This window comes from Camelus bactrianus, chromosome 10 (assembly GCF_048773025.1).
Source record: "Camelus bactrianus isolate YW-2024 breed Bactrian camel chromosome 10, ASM4877302v1, whole genome shotgun sequence".
Lineage (NCBI taxonomy): Eukaryota > Metazoa > Chordata > Mammalia > Artiodactyla > Camelidae > Camelus > Camelus bactrianus.
The window spans coordinates 9,032,995-9,051,388 of record NC_133548.1 but is presented as its reverse complement, the minus strand read 5'-3'; the positions used below and the strand labels follow the sequence as shown (position 1 = coordinate 9,051,388).

At 46.8% G+C, this 18,394-nt stretch overlaps 1 long non-coding RNA gene and 1 other non-coding gene across 2 annotated transcripts; both read right to left on the bottom strand.

The window, feature by feature from the left end:
• Nucleotides 1–360: 360 nt before the first annotated feature.
• LOC123617236 (uncharacterized) lies at nucleotides 361–13,359 on the bottom strand. Its single transcript, XR_006725369.2, has 4 exons — nucleotides 12,923–13,359; nucleotides 10,323–10,422; nucleotides 7,819–8,020; nucleotides 361–7,399 (listed from the first exon to the last, which is right to left on the bottom strand). It is a non-coding gene; the product is annotated as an uncharacterized LOC123617236 (long non-coding RNA).
• Nucleotides 13,360–17,061: 3,702 nt separating this feature from the next.
• TRNAT-AGU (transfer RNA threonine (anticodon AGU)) lies at nucleotides 17,062–17,133 on the bottom strand. Its single transcript has one exon. It is a non-coding gene; the product is annotated as a tRNA-Thr (tRNA).
• Nucleotides 17,134–18,394: the final 1,261 nt, after the last annotated feature.

Below are 18,394 nucleotides of genomic sequence, written 5' to 3'. Positions count from 1 at the left end.
GGTCAGTGCCTTCAATTATAATAAAGCAAACAGGAGTAAGACTGTGGCCCAGTGAATGCTTTTAGTGTCCCAGGCAATTTTTACAGAACTTACCTCATTTGGTCAGGAGCAAAGAGACTGAGTAATGTCCAAGGGGTCACACCAGCCAGGAAACAACACGGCCACAATTCCCACTAAGGCTTTTTAACCTTAACCCCACTTCAGGCTGACCGTCCATCACCTGAAGAGTAAAACCCAGGCCCTGCAGCTCGGCGCCCAGGGCCCTGTGGGTCCCCCAGGTTCTCATCTCTTAAGGAGAGGAAAATGTTGGGGGGAGCCACACCAAGGGCTTCAAAGGAATCAGCAATATTTTATTTTAACATTTTATTATTTAAAAAAGTAAGAAGCAAATATGGTACAATGTTGAGATTGGGCAAAGCTGGGTACACAGTTCTCTAATACGTTACTATCCATACTTTCCTGTAAGCTTGAAATATTCCATCGTTAAAACTAGATCGCCACGTATGCCCTTCAGCAGGGGCACTGTGGTAGAGTGGATAATGGTCCCCCAAAGATGTTTGGGTCCTTATCCCAGCAGGGACTGTGAACATGTGACCTTACACAGTGAAAGGGACCAAGCAGGTTACGGATTTTGAGAGGGAGGGATTATCCAAGTGGGCCTGATGGAATCACAAGGTCATTCATTCAAGAGCCACCAAGAGTCAGAGGAAACATGAAGCCGGAGGCAGATGCTGGAGAGATGTGGTCATGAGTCGATGACTATGGGCAGCCTTTAGAAACTGGGAAAGTCAAGGAACTGATTCTCCCCTAGAGTCTCCAGAAGGACCATTTCTAGCCCCTGCAGGACTCATTTCAGACTTCTGGCCTCCAGAACTGTGAGGTAACAAACTTGTGCTGCGTGCAGCCACTAAGTTTGTGGCAGTTTGTCGCAGCAGCCACGGGGGGTGAATCTAGGCCTGGTCAGCAGCGATGCCAATTGGTGGTGATACAGTTTCTCTAAGTGAGAACGAGAGATCCAGGAAAAGCAGCACTCCCACCCAGGACGGCACAGCTGGCCTTCCCGAGTCCTGAATCCCCAGTCCTGTGCTTTCCCAGAGTCCCGTCAGCTCTACCTCACTCCAGCAGGAAAGCAAGGATGCCAAAGGCTCGTGGGAGCAAGACCCTCTCGTGACCTCTAATACCCAATTCCTCCTGGGTTCCTGGTGCCAAGATACCAGATACCCCTAGGTCTTTCTTCTGGGTCTTGCAAATGAAAAGACTGACTGTCCAGCAGATGGGCACCCAAGTGCTTCTAATCCCTCCCACCTTCCCCCTTAACTTCCTTGTTTCCCAGCTGCCCTAGGGGTCGCTGGGCAGAGAACTGCGGCTTCAGACCTCGATGCCAATTCAACAACTCTTTGCAGTGGTGCCTCGTTCTGGGGAAGATGGGATGGCTTCCTTTTGGAGACGTCCTGCCGCACTCACCTTAAGGGCTTATTGTCTGTTAGGAGAAACTGGACAGCTACAGACCAAGGTGGCCTGTGACTAAAGCATGAGGGACAGAACTGAGATGCCATACGTGTTAATTCAGATACCTGTTAAGGCTCCAAAATCATTTCCCATCTGCCCACCTGGACTCTGACCATTGAAAATGTGGTCCTTTGCCTTGAAGGCACCAAGAATCTTACTAAAGAGACAGACACGTGCAAATACAAAAATTCATTAGAAATACCAGGTGGTTTCAATAAGGATGTGAGTGCCCTTGCATTGTTGGGGCAGCTACGGAGCATGCAGAGGAAACAGAGCAGGGAGGGCTCTTCGGGGGAGGTGGGACTCAAGTTGGCTCCAGAAAGACCGCCCAGAACTTGTACTGGGAGAGGCATGGAGTCAGTCTCAGCCAGGGGAGCTCAGTGGGAGATCTGAGGGAAAAAAGGATGGAATGAGCAAAAATACATAGATGTTAACAGCAAAAAGGGTTCACAGTTATGAGGGGGTCACGAGTGGCTGTTGGGGGAGGTCAGGTTTTGTGTTGGGAGATAATCTATGTACATTAGATTAAACTCAGGTCCAACCCACATGTGCATTTAACGGCGTAACTGTGCCCTGGAAGTACCTTCACTGGTGAGTCCATTGGGGCAAAACGAAGCAACAGGACCTCAGGCATTCCAGAACGTTTGGCCAGAGCATGTGCCCTGGACAAACAGGATAAGCAGGGCACGTCTGACATGGTGAAGCAGTCTTTTTTTTTTTTTAAGTGGGGTACTGGGTATTGAACCTAGGACCTCGTGCATGCTAAGTATGTGCTCTACCACTGAGCTATACCCTCCCCCCTTGTAATTAAATGTGCTCAAAGACACGGTCAGGGATGGTGGGGGACTAATTAGAGGTCAGACAGGAGAGACTGAAGTGATAAGGGTTAATCAGAGAAGCTGAGTAAAGGAGATTGCTCCCAGGACATGAAAACAACACCAGCAAGGACTCATGCCCAGTTCCCTTCCCTGGAGAAGAGAAATTGATCAGCACTTCAGCGGGAGCAGCCAGAACAATCTTGTTGCTCACACTCAAATCTGACCAAAGGACAATGAAGAGCCACTGTCGCACAGTCAAGGGGGCTGCCCTCCTCCCTGGGTTCTTGACGGTAGGAAGAGGTAGAGCGGGGGGCTGCCCTCAGTGTGGCTGAACCTGCAGAGGATGGGGGGCTCAGGAGCCAGTGTGAAGGAGGGAGGTGGGACGAGGGGGAAGGAGAAGAAGTTACTGCACAGAATCAGCTCCAATAGGAGTTCAGGCTGAAAGGTTAGAGGAAGAAAGAAGGGCAAAGAAAGGACAGGGAGATAAGATGTCATTCTGAACATGAGACAGGTAGTGAGAAGAGATAAACGCTGGAGGCAAGAGCTAAGGGTGGAGGAAAACATGAAGATAATGAACAGAACCCGGATGGGGTAAAAACAAGATGATAATGCAGAAAGCGAAGGATCTGAGAACAATGGGTCAGGGAGAGAAGAACAAAGGTCAGGACAGAGCCAGCTCAGGCTGGGAAGCGGTCATCGGTCATCCCGCGGCCCGCCCCCTTCCCCCCAGATTTGGTTACACAAAGGGAACTAAGAGATTCTGCCAAAATCAGTGACAAGCGCCCTGCTATGTGGCGGGGCTGGGAACCGCAGCTCTGCCATTAGCGGAACATCCCCTTAATAAAAGTTTCACCACCCAGCAAGCCCTCACGGATCAGGTGGGCTTTCACGCGGCGTGAGATACTGGAGGTCCCTCACTCCAGCAGGGATGAGAGGTAGCCAGGCCACTGCGACAACTGCAGGTCTCCACCCAGGCGATTCTGGGTGCTGGGATGTCAAATGGCAGCGTTCATTACAACGATGCTCCAAATAAAATCAGAACCTCATTCAGCGACCTGTAGTTTAGAGTTTCTGAGAGTGGTACCTGATCTGGACAGGAGGGTGATGTACCCTACAAGGGACAGCAGGATGCCGTGGTTGGAGTGCAGGCTCTAGGCTCAGTGGCCTGGGTTCATATCTCTGCTCTGCTACGTACTAACAGTGAGAACTGTGGCCTCGATTTTATGATCTGCAAAATGGGTAGAATGATAACACCCACCTCACAGGGTTGTTACAAATAGTAAATGAGTGCTATGTGTTAAGTGCTTCAAACAGTGCCTGGCACGTGGAGAGTACTCTCTCCATCTCAGTAACTAGGATTTTTTAGGGTTCCTAAGCACAAACTATTAGGACAGGAAGTAGGAGGCCCTAAGTTGAGGGAGGAGAAGCTACTTTAAAAAAAGAAATTCTTTAGTTTTTGTTTTGTTTTGTTTTGTGTGTGTGGGGGGGGTAATTTTATTCAGTTTATTTATTTATTTAATGGAGGTACTGGGGACTGAACCCAGGACCTTGTGCTTGCTAAGCACATGCTCTAGCACCAAGCTGTACCCACCCCCAGGAGAAGCTACTGTTGAGTGGGCTCTGTGTGTGGCCTACATGGGGCTGAGGTCAGAGAGAGATGGGAAGGGGCTTCCTACTGAAGCTGGGGGTTTAGGTATGGCCCTCTGGGGTTCACCAGCATTTTTGATTGAACTAAGTCCAAGAGATCAAACCAAGGGCCTCTCCATTCACCAAATGATGAAATATGCCTGGTCTGGGTGAACTGCGTGCTGAGTCCCAGGCTTTTGGCTCCTCTACCCTGGAAATCTGTGATTCGGTCCAGCTACGTGACAACTGAACAGACGAAATCAGATTTGGATTCTGCTACTTGCTGGCATTTTGACCTTTGTCCTTGGTTTCCTCCTTGACCTCAGAGAGCTGTTATGAAGCTCCAGCAAGTAGGGGAAAGTAAGGCAAACACAACTGGACTCTGAGAAAGATCATTTATAAAGCTAGTGTGCAGATGGACTGCAGCCCTGCCTGTGCAATGTAAATGATGCAGATGATAGAACTGTGAACAGTGCCTTTGTGGACTAGAGGCAAAGAGGGACTTTAAAAAACATCGGAAGCACAATCACAAGGCTCAAGATGAATGTGATCCCTCCAAATAAAAGATTTCAGTAGAACGAAGGACACAATGATCAAAGATAATGACCAGATAACAGGTTAGGAAAAGATACTGCAGTATCTAAAGCCAAAAAATTCAACTAGTGTCTGGACTACACGGGACCTCCTGCACATCAACAAGACAGAGAAGAACCCAGTGGAAAAATGGGCCAAGAGTATGAACAGGTCATGTTCCGAATGAGAAAGCTAAAGGACTAAACAAACATATGGGGAAATATTCACTGGTTATAAGGTAATTGCAGGTTAAGCCAATGAGATATTACTTTCCCCCTCTTCAGCAAAAATTAAAAAGCTGAATAATGCCAGTTGGGTTAGTCTGTGGTCCCTACGTCACCGGGAGTAGTGGGTAAATGGCGTAGCCATTCTGCAAAGCAATCTGTCTTACCTAGCCAGACCACCGATACGTATGCCACCTGACCAATAATCCAGTTCTGGGGATACATGTATAGATAGATCCTGAAGTCTCTCACACAGTGGCCTAAGGACACAGGCACGAGGATGCTTGTCACAGCAGAGGGCTGCTGGTGGAGGCAGGGCGCTGGGTGAAATCCACAGCCCTTCCATGGGGGAATGCACAGGTGACGCATGGTGGCTGCACTCTGTGAATCACGTACAGCCCTGAGAAGTGGGTTAGGTGGATCACACTAACACAACGCTGGAAGAAAAAGTGCATGCATCCTAATTTACACAAGCAGATCTGACAGAAACACAAATTAAAACACATGCATAGAACACTACAACCTGAAATGCCAAAACACAAACAAGGACATACACAAAATATGTCAGGATAGTTACTTAAGGGGTAAAGGGAATGGGAATTGTGAAAAAAAGGAAAGATCTGTTTATAAAAAGAGCGCAGGGGCAGGGTATAGCTCAGTGGCAGAGGGCACGCTTAGCATGCACGAGGTCCTGGGTTCAATTCCCAGTACCTCCATTAAAAAATTAGTAACTACCTTCCTCCTCCCAAAGAAAAATTAATAATAATAATAATTAATAATAATAATAATAATAATAAAGAATCTGCACCCAAGGCCTTTGCAGTTAAATCTGGTAGTTTCCACCCCTTCCATGAACTCTGGTGCCTGCGAGGTTTGTGATCCAGGAAGCACTAGAACTCCACAGCCTAAGGGAAGTGATTCAGAGTCTTCCGCCTCATGGATTTCAAAACAGAAGAAACAGCAGACTTCACCCATGAAGAAATTCAGTGAACAGTTTTGTTAAGACATCAAGAAAGCTGAAGCCAGCAGTCAGCAGATACCCACAGGATGTGACAGGGTTTGTTTGGACTCCACCTCTCTCAGCAGTTAAGTACACGCCAAAGGGGAAAGCCCAAACACCATGACTAGTAGAAAAGCGACCATTTTGGGAAACTATTTCTATGTTACAAAACTATGTTTTCATCACAGAAGGCAGGTTCTTCGCATCACTATGTGCGCACAGACCAAACAGCTTCTGGTTAATGGCTCCTGACGTGGAGGAATAGCAGAGTACCACCTCTCTAAGATCGGCCCTCTCGGAACCGTCACTCAGTGGTACCTGGGCTTCCCTGGCTCTTTTTAATCTACTTCTGCGGCAGCGCCCACCTCCCTCTCCGTGGCCATAGTCTTCCTGTTTGAACTTTAGAGCAGCCATATTCAACCTTGGTTGCACTTTAGAATCATCCGGAGAGCTTTTTAAAATCCCAATGCCTGGGTCGCCCCTCTCCAGTTAAACCAGACCTTCTGGGAGTGGGGCGTGGGCATCACTGTTGGTTAAACTTCCCAAGGTGGTTCCCAGGGTGCCGCTGCTTTTGAGTCCTGCTTATGGGACATATGCAGAAAAGATTTATTAAGTTAAGGATTCCTTCTGTGGAGACCAGAGACAGGGTCCTTGTCCTGGGGTCCTGGGCCATGTTATAAGTAAGAATCATCCAAGGTACAGGTCTGCTGGCCCTTACCTCCTGGGGTCCCAGAGGAATACGGCTTTGCTGAGGGTACAAATGGGATCCATTGAGGCGGGAAGTCCCATAAAAAGACCAGCAGGACCCCTAGGCAGGGCCGCTGCTCTCCTCTTAGCACTGTCCGGTTCCCTGGCCCAGAGACTCTTATCTCACTTTTTGCCTCCAAAGCGGCTAACTTACACCTAGAATTCTATTGGTTCCCTGAGCTCACTTCTGATTGGTTATTTCCTTCATTCCTGATTGGTTATTACTCTCACTCCTGATTGGTTATTACTCTCACTTCTGATTGGTCCACTTCCCTAACTTCTGATAGGTCCATTTGTAGTACTTCATCTGCATGGAGCTCACTCCTGATTGGTCTACTTCTACAAAACTTGTTCCTGGTTGGTCAACTTCTGTTGTACTTTATTTGCATATGATGTTGCAAAGTGTAAAACTGGCAGCCTATAAAAGGCCTGTGTAAAATTACAGACGGGGTCCAGAGCTTGAAGTGTCAACTTTGCTGGGCTTGCTTGTGTAATAAGCCTGAGTTCTCCAACTTTCAGAGTGGTGCTTGGTGTCTTGTCCGGGTCCCGGTTGGTGTCACAACTGAGCTGTATCACCGAGCTGTAACACATTTTTCCACAACACTATAAGCCTTCAACTTTTAAGTTTTTCTCTTTCCCAGTCGGCCATTCTCCTGGTGCTAATTGGAGGGGATGCCACAAAAACCCACTTACAGAGCTCCCTGGTGGGCATCCGGCTTCCGGAGAAACTTTGTTTTCCAGCCCAGTCGCAGACAGGGTTAGAATGCTGCGGGCTGGGAGCGTAGGCCGGAGTTCCAGCAGAATCTGGGCGGGGAGGCCCTCTGCTTAGACTTCTCATTTATTTTTCCTCCAGCTTTCCTTGACTTCACCATCAGGGCCATTTGTTCCATAGTTCTCCTGGCCTATGACAAGGACAAGATTGGATTTAAAGGGGAAAAGATCACTTACTGTGACTGAGAAGGTGTGAGGGGGGTGCAAGATGTGAGCCCTATCTGCCGGAGTTACGGGGAAGACAGGGATTGCCACATCCACTTGGGCTCCTCCAGATACTGAGACTAGACGTAACAATCACTAATACATATTTTTAAAGTTGTGATAAAATATACATAACATAGCATTTATAGTTTTGACCATTTTTAAGTGTACTGTTCATCGGCATTAAGTACCTTCACATTGTTGTGCAACCATCACCACCATCCATCTTTAGAGTTTTTTTCCATCTTCCCAAACTGAAACTTTGCACCAGTTAAACAAGACCCCGTTCCCGCTTCTGCCCAGTCCCTGACAACCACCAACTTGTCTACTTTCTGTCTCTATGTACCTTATATAAGTGAATCGTGTAGAATTTGTCCTTTTGCAGCTGGCTTATTTCACGTAGCATAATGTCTTTGAGGTTCATTCATATTGTTGTATGTGTCAGTATTCTCTTTTTTAAGGCTGAATGGTATTCCGTTGTATACGTAGACCACATTTGGTTTATTTATTCGTCCATGGTGGACACGTGGTTTGTCTCCACCTTTCAGCTGTATAATAGGTAATATTTTTTTTTTATTATTATTGAAGTATAGTTGATTCACAAAGCTGTATTATCTTCTGGTGTACAGCCCAGTGATTCAGTTATACATATATACATTCTTTTTCATTATAGGTTATTACAAGATATTGAACATAGTTCCCTGTGCTATACATTAGGACCTTGTTGTTTATCTATTTTACATATAGTAGTTTGAATCTGCTAATCCCAAACTCCTAATTTATCCCTCCCCCCACTTTCCCCTTTGATAATCATAAGTTTGTTTTCTATGTCTGTGAGTCTCTTTCTGTTTAGTAAATAAGTTCACTTGTATCTTTACTTTTAGATTCCACATATAAGGGATATCACATGATACTTGTCTTTCTGTGTCTGACTTACTTCACTTAGTATGATAATCTCTAGGTCCATCCATGTTGCTGCAAAAGGCGTTATTTCATCCCTTTTGTGGCTGAGTAGTATTCCATCGTGTGTATGTGTATGTGTGTGTGTATGTATATATATATATATCACTTCTTTATCCAGTTATTTGTTGACAGACATTTAGGTTGTTTCCATGTCTTGGCTATTGTGAATAGTGCTGCTGTGAACATTGGGGTGCATGTATCTTTTTGAATTAGAATTTTCTCTGGATATATGCCCAGTAGTGGGATTGCTAGACCATATGGTAAGTCTATTTTTAAATTTTTAAGGAACCTCCATACAGTTTTCCATAGTGGCTGCACCAAATTACGTTCTCACAGCAGTGTAGGAGGGTTCCCTGTTCTCCACACCCTCTCCAGCATTTATTGTTTGTGGACTTTTTACTGATGGCCGTTCTGACCTGTGTGAGATGATACATCACCAGAGTTTTGATTTGTGTTTCTCTGACAATTAGCACTATTGAGCATCTTTCCACGTGCCTATAATAGCTAGAACTTTCTGAGTACTCTCTGTGCGCCAGACACTCTTATAAGCACTTCACTTATGTTAACTCATTTATACTCCCAAAAACCTGTGAGTTTATTTTTCCGATTTGGAAACTGAGGCACAGAGAGGGAGAGTAGCTTGCCTGGCAAGCAGCTGACTTGCCAGCAGTTCGGGACCCCAGTCCTGCTTGTGAGTGCTGACCGCTGCTGCATCTCGTGCCCAGGACCAGAGCCCGCACCGTTAGAGCAGGAGACGACCACGGCTACTATGTGTCCCAGTTCTTTACAGGTAGGAAACCAAGGACTTAAGGTGTTAAATGACTTGTCCCATAGCTATGGTGACCGTGTTATCTGAACCCTCAGGTGAAGATGTATCGTTTGATAGTGTTAATACTTCTTGATTAAAAAAAAGCTGGGTGGTGTCATTTGAATGGTCCCCCAAATATAGTGATACTGGGTCATCTTGAGGGTTTATAACGGGGTCAGATAGGTATTCTAAATCAGCACTGTTTTGGAGAACGGGGGCCTGTCCCTCTATCTGGCGAGTGTGTCAGCATTCATTTAGAGATGTACCAAACTTGGCTGAGCGCCTTAAGAGTGACTCCTCCTGGTGAAAATGAGTCACATCAGGAAGACGGGCAGGTTTCCACTCCTTTGGGACAGGGGCTGCAGCTTCCATCCTGCCAGGTTCTCAGCCCGGATCAGTTTACCCTTGCACACAGGAGATCTGGGAGGAGTAACCAGTAAGTTAACCTGATCCGCCACCCTCCATAGGAAGGACAGCACAGCTCTGTCTCCATGCAGAGAGGACAGGAGATGCTCTTTGGAAGGATTCCCGAGTCACACTTCCTGCCTTCACAGTTTACTCTGTTCCGCAGTTTGCAGAGTTTCTGTCTCCATTGCAACAGCCCTGGGTAATCCTGCCTTTGCCTTTTGACAGCCTATTCCTTTCTCACAGTGCTTCCAGATCATCTTCTAAGATCATGCCACTCTCCTCCTCAAAAACCCACGGTGGCTCCCCATTGCCTGCTGAGTGTAAGCCCGAGGCCCCAGCACTGGCTGTACTCCATATGGAGCCCCAATTTCCTTTCCATCACCACCCACACCTTCTCCCTCCATGCTTCGCTCTCCTAGACACTCCACATGCTGCTCTGCCTCCATCACCTTTCCTCATCCCTTCTCCAGCTCAGCCCACTCCCCAAATGCTTCCACATTTGTCAGCGTCCCCCTCCTTGCTCCTTCCAGTCAGAATTAGCTGCTCCTTCCTCAATGGCATCACTGCCAATAGCAGGTGAGTCTACTCAGCCTTCCTGTTGCCATGCCTTGGATCCCTGTAAGGTGTTCTCGGGTCACTTTCCCTATAGACAGTTCTGCAAGGGCACTCACCATGAATTCACCTTTGGGTAGGGCAGAAACTCTTCTGCTTATCGGCAATACGATATCCTCTCTGGGTACAGCATCCTTTCCTATTCACCATCTCTGTGTCCTGTTTTTATAACAATATTTCTTAAAACAGGGTTGGAGGAAGGTGAGGACAGTTGAAAGTCACCTGGAGGTGAACACTGCTACTGACCACAGTGAGGGGAGTACCAGTGTGGTGGAGAGTAGAGCAGAGGTCAGGGCGCGGGGGGTTGAGAACCTGCTCGGCAACCATGCTGCCTGAAAGAACAGCCCCATTTCCTCTCCAATTGCCCCAACCCATTGCAGATGGGATTTGGCTCCTACAGAGCTGCCAAGTTCCTTTCTCTAACGTGATCCCCCAAGAGCAGAACCCAGCACTTCGTTCTACACTGGACACTGACAATGCCTTTTGCTTTGTTCCATTTCAGGCTCTCTCCTTTCTTAGCCTCCTCCTCCTGCCCCTCTGCTGGTCCCTGTGTAAACTGCCTATACTGGATCATCTTGAGCCTAATTCACAGTGATGCTCTTGCTTCCTCCTGGTACCCTGTCCCCAGACAACTCCATCACTTGTAGGGCACTGGTTGCTACCTAAATGCAGAAGAGCCAAGTCTTGATCCTCTTCTTTTGAGAGCTTTCTGAGCTCCAGATCAGAATTTCTGACTCCTCACTGGATGCCCCAAAGTAGCCTCCACTTCTCTCCTAATACTTTTATTGGGAGAAATGTACTTGCATTATTGGCTCCAATTCATTATCCTCCTGCTTCACTGTTGGCTGAATATATTCCCCAACCCCCTGATTTTGGGCTTGCAATATGGCTTCCTTCGGCCAGTAGGCTGGAAGTAACATTGTGCCTTAGTTGAGTTTCTGGCATAGGAGTGAAAGTTGCTTCCTCTGCCTCCTGAGTCTGGGCCTGCAATGAACACATGGAGCAAAGCTGCCCCAGTCAAGATGCAGACTTAAAGCAAGAAGCTGAGCAGCCCCACGACTGCAGATGCATGAGAGCCACTGAACCCCAGAGCTGTTAGATTAAAGGATTGTGCTCTTCAGCCACTGAATATTGGGCCAGTTTGTTACACAGCATTGGTATGGCAATAGCTGACCATTACAATCTTACATAGAGATGAAGGTATAAAACATAGATACACAACATAAGATCAGCTATGCAGGGAAAACCCATATCACCACTGCCAAGGGAAGAAAGAAAATATCGCTCAGCACCTTGGAAACTTATAAATGCCCTTCCTGATTACTACCTCCTCCCTCAGCCCTAGAGGTCACCAAAATTTTGAGTTTTTTAAAAAATAATTTCTTACTTTTCTCCATAGTTTGTGAGAATCATCCAAAGTGTCACATATACTATCGTTGCTTCATTTTCATCGATAAGCAATATTCATTATGTGAACAAACTACTGTTTATTGATCTGTTCTGCTAATGGATATTTCCGATGTTTCTGGTTTTATATTACTACAACAATTCTGTGTGAGCAGCCCTACAATCAGGGGTCAGCAAACTTTTTCTGTAAAGGAACATTTTAGGTTTTGTGGCCACGTATATTCTTCTTTATTTTGAAATAAATTTTAAAATAATGGGAAAAAAGGAAAAGTCATCCTAAAAATGTAAAACAATTGTTAGCTCACGAGCTGTACGAAACCAGACTGGTGGCAAGACTGGCTGCGGGCTGTAGCTTGCTGCCTCTGCCCTCTGAGCTCCCTTACATGTGCACAGATGCTTCTGAAGGATTGTAATGGCTGGACGCCAGGTCTGCACATCTTTAGCGTCACTAGATAAAGCCCGATCTTAAATTTAGCATATGGAAAATGGAAATCCCATTTTCTCAAGCAAATGAACCCGTGGGCACCTGCTGCGCAAAGAAAGTGAAATTCCTGTGGTCCCCATGGCAGCCCGAGCATTCTGCCACGCCAACCTCTTCCCTTTCCGTTCCAAGAGGTAGTGAGCAGCGCTGCTGTCAAGTGATGCCCGTCAGAGTGGGGGTCGGGGGTGGGGCCACACGGGTCAGAAGAGGGAGTCGCTGGGTTTTGAGGCTAAGTGGGGAGTTCGGATTTGATTCTACTGGTAAAAGAAAACCAGCGGAGGAGGTGAAGTGGGGCCGTGACAAGTCTGAGCTACGTTTTAAAAGAATCGCTTTGGCTGCTGAGAGTGGATTTTTAGGGGACAAGAGAGGAGGAAGTGAGTCCAGAAGGCAGGGATGTCAATTGCAGAGTCTCGCGAGAGTGGAGGGGGCGAGGGCCGAGCTGCAGAAAGCGAGTCCTTGTCAGCATCACCGCCTGCTCCTCCCCCTTCACACGCACAGCCCCAGACACCCTGAACCTGAACGAATCTCCAAGCCACCCTGCTCTCATCCCCTCACTCATCCTGTTCCCCACTTCTGCGGTCCTCTCTCCTCTGACCCAGGGGGCACAGTTCACCCATCCTGCCCACCGTGACTCCTCCCGGGCTGACCTCCTCTCCCCAGACTCCCCCAGCGGACCATTGTAACCATTGTAGCTCCGCTTCATCTGATTTAATGAGAAATGTGCTATGTGCCCTAAATCTGTTTCCTCACTGAACTTGAGACGACTCTTACCTTCGAGTCTTATCTTTTTTAGTTCTGCCACCACTGCCATTGAGGGGGCATTGAAGCCAAGAGTGTGGAACTGAATCCATCATCCGGCAACCACCGTGGAGATCAGCAGGTTGGTAAAGCGATCCAGCTAGAACTGGAGCCCACGGGGTGTGGAGACTCCTCGAAAGATTAAGGAAGTGGCTTCTGGAACCGTAACCACCCACGCTGTGCCATAGAGAGCAAAGCTGGCGGCGCCCAGGGCTGGGCCCTCCCTAAAATGGAAGCCAGGAGCACATATATCACTGTTGCTGAACAATGGAATAGTCTCTTATCTCTCCTCCTGTCATGTTAGCGGTTGTTACAGCCACCTCTGCTCCCAGACACGAACAAAAGCGCTGCTCCTAGTTAGTGTGAGTTCTTGGCTCCTTTCCTGCCCCTGTTGCCCCAGAGAAGTTGCAACACACAGAGATAAACAAGTTTGTAAAAAGAGGTCAGATCATCCAGTTAGTTGGCTGTTGGGATTCTAGAGGAAGAAAAAGACTAGAGGGAGGAGAAGAGGAGGTAAGAAGTGGAGCTGATCTGGGGGGAGAGCTAGAGAGAACTGGGAAAGAATAAATACTGGTTTTCATCCTGAACGAATTACAGTATTACTTACAACAGTATAGTAAAACATCCATTTTATTAAAATGCAGCAAATGCTTTGAAGGTGGGCTAGACCAGGGCTACACAAACTGTGTTCCAGGAAAGGGGACTGAGCCATAAACTGCATGGCCACGCCAAGAAGAACTAAGTACAGCACTTCAGAGAAGTTTTTAGGAAAGTCGCATAGCCATTCGGCAGAATAATTTCCTGACCATTGAGTTTAATCATAAAAACAAGACTTCTATTTTGTAAGGTTTTTTTTTTTCTTTTATAATGTCCATTTCCTAGCAATTTTCACTTCTCGCTTCTTAGGGGTTTTGGCTGGGCCTGAGAATTAAGTGGACATAAGACAGATTAACAGGAGGAAAGCACACACATTAATTTAGCACAGACTTGGTGTGACATAAGAGCCCTCAGAAGGAAATACAGACCCCAAGAAAGTGATAAAATCTAAATGTGTTCATAGTAGGTTGAACAAACAAAAGAAAAGTAACAAAGACAGAAGGGAGGCCAGTGGGAGATGAGAATTATTTTAACAAGGTCTGTTTGTACAGAATTCTTTTGGGTTCAACTTCCTGACCTTGATCTATAAGAATGTTACCTTCTTCCTGGTGTAGGGAGGACATCTTTCATCTGGAGGTTTTATCTCCTGTTTTTTGTTTTTTTTTTTCTAATGTATTTAGCTTAAACTAATCTTTATATGCAAAACTGGCATATTTGGGGTGGCATATTCTGCCACTGTCCACTAGTCATTTTAATTTTTTTTAATTTTTAATATTTCATTATTATTATTATTTTCTAATTTTTAGAGGGGAGGTGATTAGGTTTATTTATTTACTTTAATGGAGGTACTGGAGATTGAACCCACGACTTTGTGCATGCTAGGCAAGCACTCTACCACTGAGCTATATCCTCCCCCTACTAGTAATTTTTAATGTATTTTACAGTAGTATTGATCTATGATACATTGGCAGTAAAGAAAAACAACTCTATTGTTCAGCCCAGAGACTGTGAAGCACTGAGCCCACCTAATGGAAACCAGTCCCAGCTGGGAGGTCCCTCAGGGTCCTTTGAAGAACCAAGAACCATGTCCCCCAGGAGAAGCAGCCCTGTGCTATTGACCCTCTAAAAAGAGGAATGGCCGGTGCTGGAGAGAGAAACAGGCATCACTGTGGATGGAGGCTTTTACAAAAAACAGGGAAGGGACCGCTGCCATGGGCAGTCAGAGAAACACTGAATTCCTTCTCCCTGGTTCCGTTCTCAACACAAAAAGAATAAGCACAAGAAACAAGGACTGGGTAGCACAGGGAACGATCCTCAATATTTTGTAATAACCTGTAATGAAAAAGGATCTGAAAAAGAATAGATACACGTGCCTGCATGTAACTGAATCACTTTGCTGTACACCTGAAATCAACACAACATTGTAAATCAACTGTACTTAACAATAGAAGAAAAAGCACAAGCGCAAAGGGATTTGAGGAAGAAGAAGACCCTCCTCTCTCACCTCTACTTAATCCCCTCAAACCCTAAAGCCATTGCATTTTGGACAGTGTGGAGAGGAGATTTGAGTCAAAGGAGACTGATGTTCTTAAAAATCGAAAGTCTTAGTAATCAAAATGTGACTCTACGATGTCACATCTCCCCAAGGCAGCACATGTTCCCTGGGCCACTCTCAAGATCCCCACTGGTGTCAGAGCTGCTGAAATCAGTTCAACCGTCCTGGATTGTGCTGGGGCAATTTGCTACCTTAGGCTCCCATCTTAATATTTTAGGCAAAATCATTTTCACCACAACTCAGGTGAACCACCTCTGAATGCACCAGACTTGGTGAACTCTACATGGCTGCCCTGGACGGGAGGGAAAGTGGCAAGTCCCCAAGGAGCTCTGACTCCAGCTGGGGAGCTGACACAGTTCCGCACATGCCAAATGGGTCTGTGACGATTGCTACAGGTAGAGGGCACCAGCTTCTGAGTCATGTGAGACAAATTAATGGGAGGAATTACTATGCAAGGAGAGGCCCCTTTGAAGGCCGTGTGCTGGGTCTAGAAGGCTGGCAGAAGTTCAACAGAGAGGGAACAATTTGTTTGTTTTGCTTTTTTGGCTGAAAGACAAAGGAGAGCCTGCAGCAGCCTAGGACTGGCCAGAATGTCCAAGAGCTTCTTGTGTAAAGGACGCCCATGAGGTCTGTATCTCAGAACCATGTACACCTCAGGGGTGATGAAACCAGACTCAAAGGGCACCCTTGGTGTGGCCCATAATTGCGTAAATTGCGATAAGAGTCGCTTGGGAATTACGAAAATCAGCCCACCAGGGTGATCACATCCCTCATTAAAAACAGAGGAGAAGCCGGAACTTGCCCAAATCGAGACCAGTCAGTGTCATCCTGACCTAAAATAAGATGGGCTGTGTCAGGAACATGAGGAGGGGCCTGCTCCCTGGCCTGGACCCACTGTAGGTCAGCATGACCCACCCTGGGACACCTCCTGTCCCCTCTGCTGTGCACTGTAAGTGTTTTTCAGGATAGAGCCTGGGCACGTCCTGCAAGGTGGAACCATCATTGTTACATTACCCATTCTTTTCCCAAAACACCCTCTTGCATCCTTCTGTTCATCTGTGAAACCTGTCTTTTTATGGGAAAAATGCAAAGGGGTTATTCTTCATTTTCAGAAATCCTCAAGGGGCACACCCAAGGTTTAAGAACTAGAGAGTTCCACCCGCTCCCCCAACCCCCAGCTCAGCCCTTAGGCAGGCCCATCCTGCAGTAGGCTCAGGGAGTCCTTGGTGGACCCCACTACCCAGTGTCCTTTGCTTATTCATTTAGGAGGTAGCAGTGCAAGGAACTGGGAAGTGGGGTGGCAAATAGCACAGCCCTGTGCTCCTGCGCGCCTCTGCTCACCCAGCTCATCGTCTTCCTCCAGGCTGGCTTAACCTCTTCCATTGTCTACCCGACCCAGACCAGAAGCCCAGGATCATTCTGGATTCTTCTTTCCCTTTTTGCTCTTCCTCCTCGCATCACCCACCCCCTCTCCCACCATCTAATCAATCAAATCACCGAGTCGTCTCCACCTCACCTCCCACCAGCTCGCCAACGCAAACTGTTGATAACTGCTGAATGTGGGTGCCGGATATATGGATGTCTGTCATACCATTCTCTTTGCTTCTGTGTCAGTCTGAATGTTTCCAGAACAGAAAGTGAGATTTAGCAAAAGAGAAACAGGATTTCTCAAAGTGGTCCCCTCTGCTTGGTTCCTTCCAGAATCCGGCCTCTCACCATCTCTTGCCAGGATGACTTCTTTGCAGTCCCTCTGCCTGCTGCCCTTGCCCACCGCAGCCCCAGCCTCCCCCTCCCACCAGCCAGCCTTAGGGTGACAGGCGTTCTTCCCCCAGAGCAGAAAGTAGGTGGTGGCAGGCTCTCCTTCTAGGCAATTTTTAGACTGTTTTTATTTATTTTTTCCTATTGGGAGTAGAGGTAGTAATTAAGTTTATTTATTTTTTAATTACTTTTTTTTTTTTAATGAACGTACTGGGGATTGAACCCAGGACCTCATGCATACTAAGCATGCACTCTACCACTGAGCTATACCCTCCCCACCAGACTGCTTTTAATGGAAGGAGTTGCAAGACATGAGACCCATCTAAACACTCTGCCAGGCAGGCTTTGCCCCGGGCTGGGGGTCAGGTCCCCAGGTTCTCATCCCAGCAAAGCCGCCAGCCAGGCATGAGAACAAGCCACTTCCTGTGCTCCCAGTCTGTAAGAAAGAAATATAACAGCACCATTAGCCCTGGCCAGTGCCTTCACTTTCAAAGGGATTTGAAGAACGTAACCATCTTGTCAGAATCTCAAAACAGACCCTTGAGGGAGATGGGGGCATATTTTCAGGTTATTTCAGCCAGGGTGTCCTGGTTGAGGTATGAAATGAGTACCTACCCTTTCCCTCCTCAGAGAAAGACTGACACACGTCTGGTTCGAGTAAATCAATGACCTCATCTCAGCTGACGCACTCATCTGCAGCCCGTTCAAATGCCAAGGTGAAGAGAGAAGCGGAGAAGCCTTGTAGGAGTAAGGAAAGCAGACACGTATTTCAACTTATTAAGCTGTGTTTTTAAAGGCTTTTTGTTTTTAGTTGAAGTTCAGTTGGTTTACAATGTTGTGTTAATTTCTGGTGCACAACATAGTGATTCAGTTATACATACATATGTTCCTTTTCATGTTCTTTTTCATTATAGGCTATTACAAGGTATTGAATATAGTTCCCTCTGCTCTACAGTAGGACCTTGTTGTTTATCAAGTTTATATATAATAGAGTGTATCTGCTAATCCCAAACTCCTAATCTATCCTTCTCTGCCTTCAGTGGCCAATTTCAATCTTTATAGCCCGAGGCTGAGAAAATTGACCTCCTAAGAAGTCCAACCTGAGCTGTAACTCTCTGGCAGGTACATAGCATCCCTAATTTGTTTACTGAACAATCTTCCTTACAGAAATTGCTTGTATTGACTTTGCTACCTAATCATCAAGTAAGCCTCACACGGTTACCATGGAAGCATCACCTTCCTGTCCTCCTCTGCTCTTTTCCTCTCTTTATCTTCACTTCTGGCTTCACACTAACGTTTGCTCCTTTCTGTGTTTGGAAAGAAAATGGGGGGTAGGGGAGGGGGAATCCAGAAAAGGAAACAGAGAGAAATGGAAAATAGAGGCACCTTTCATCATCTCTGTCCCAGATGCTGGCCGCTTGGCCACACACGCCCTCCACTGCCCCAGCACAGGAAAGACAACCATCCCTGCCTTTGTCCTTCCAACAGGCACAGAGGGAGCAGGGGGCAGCATCTCGCTGCCTTCTGCAGGGAGG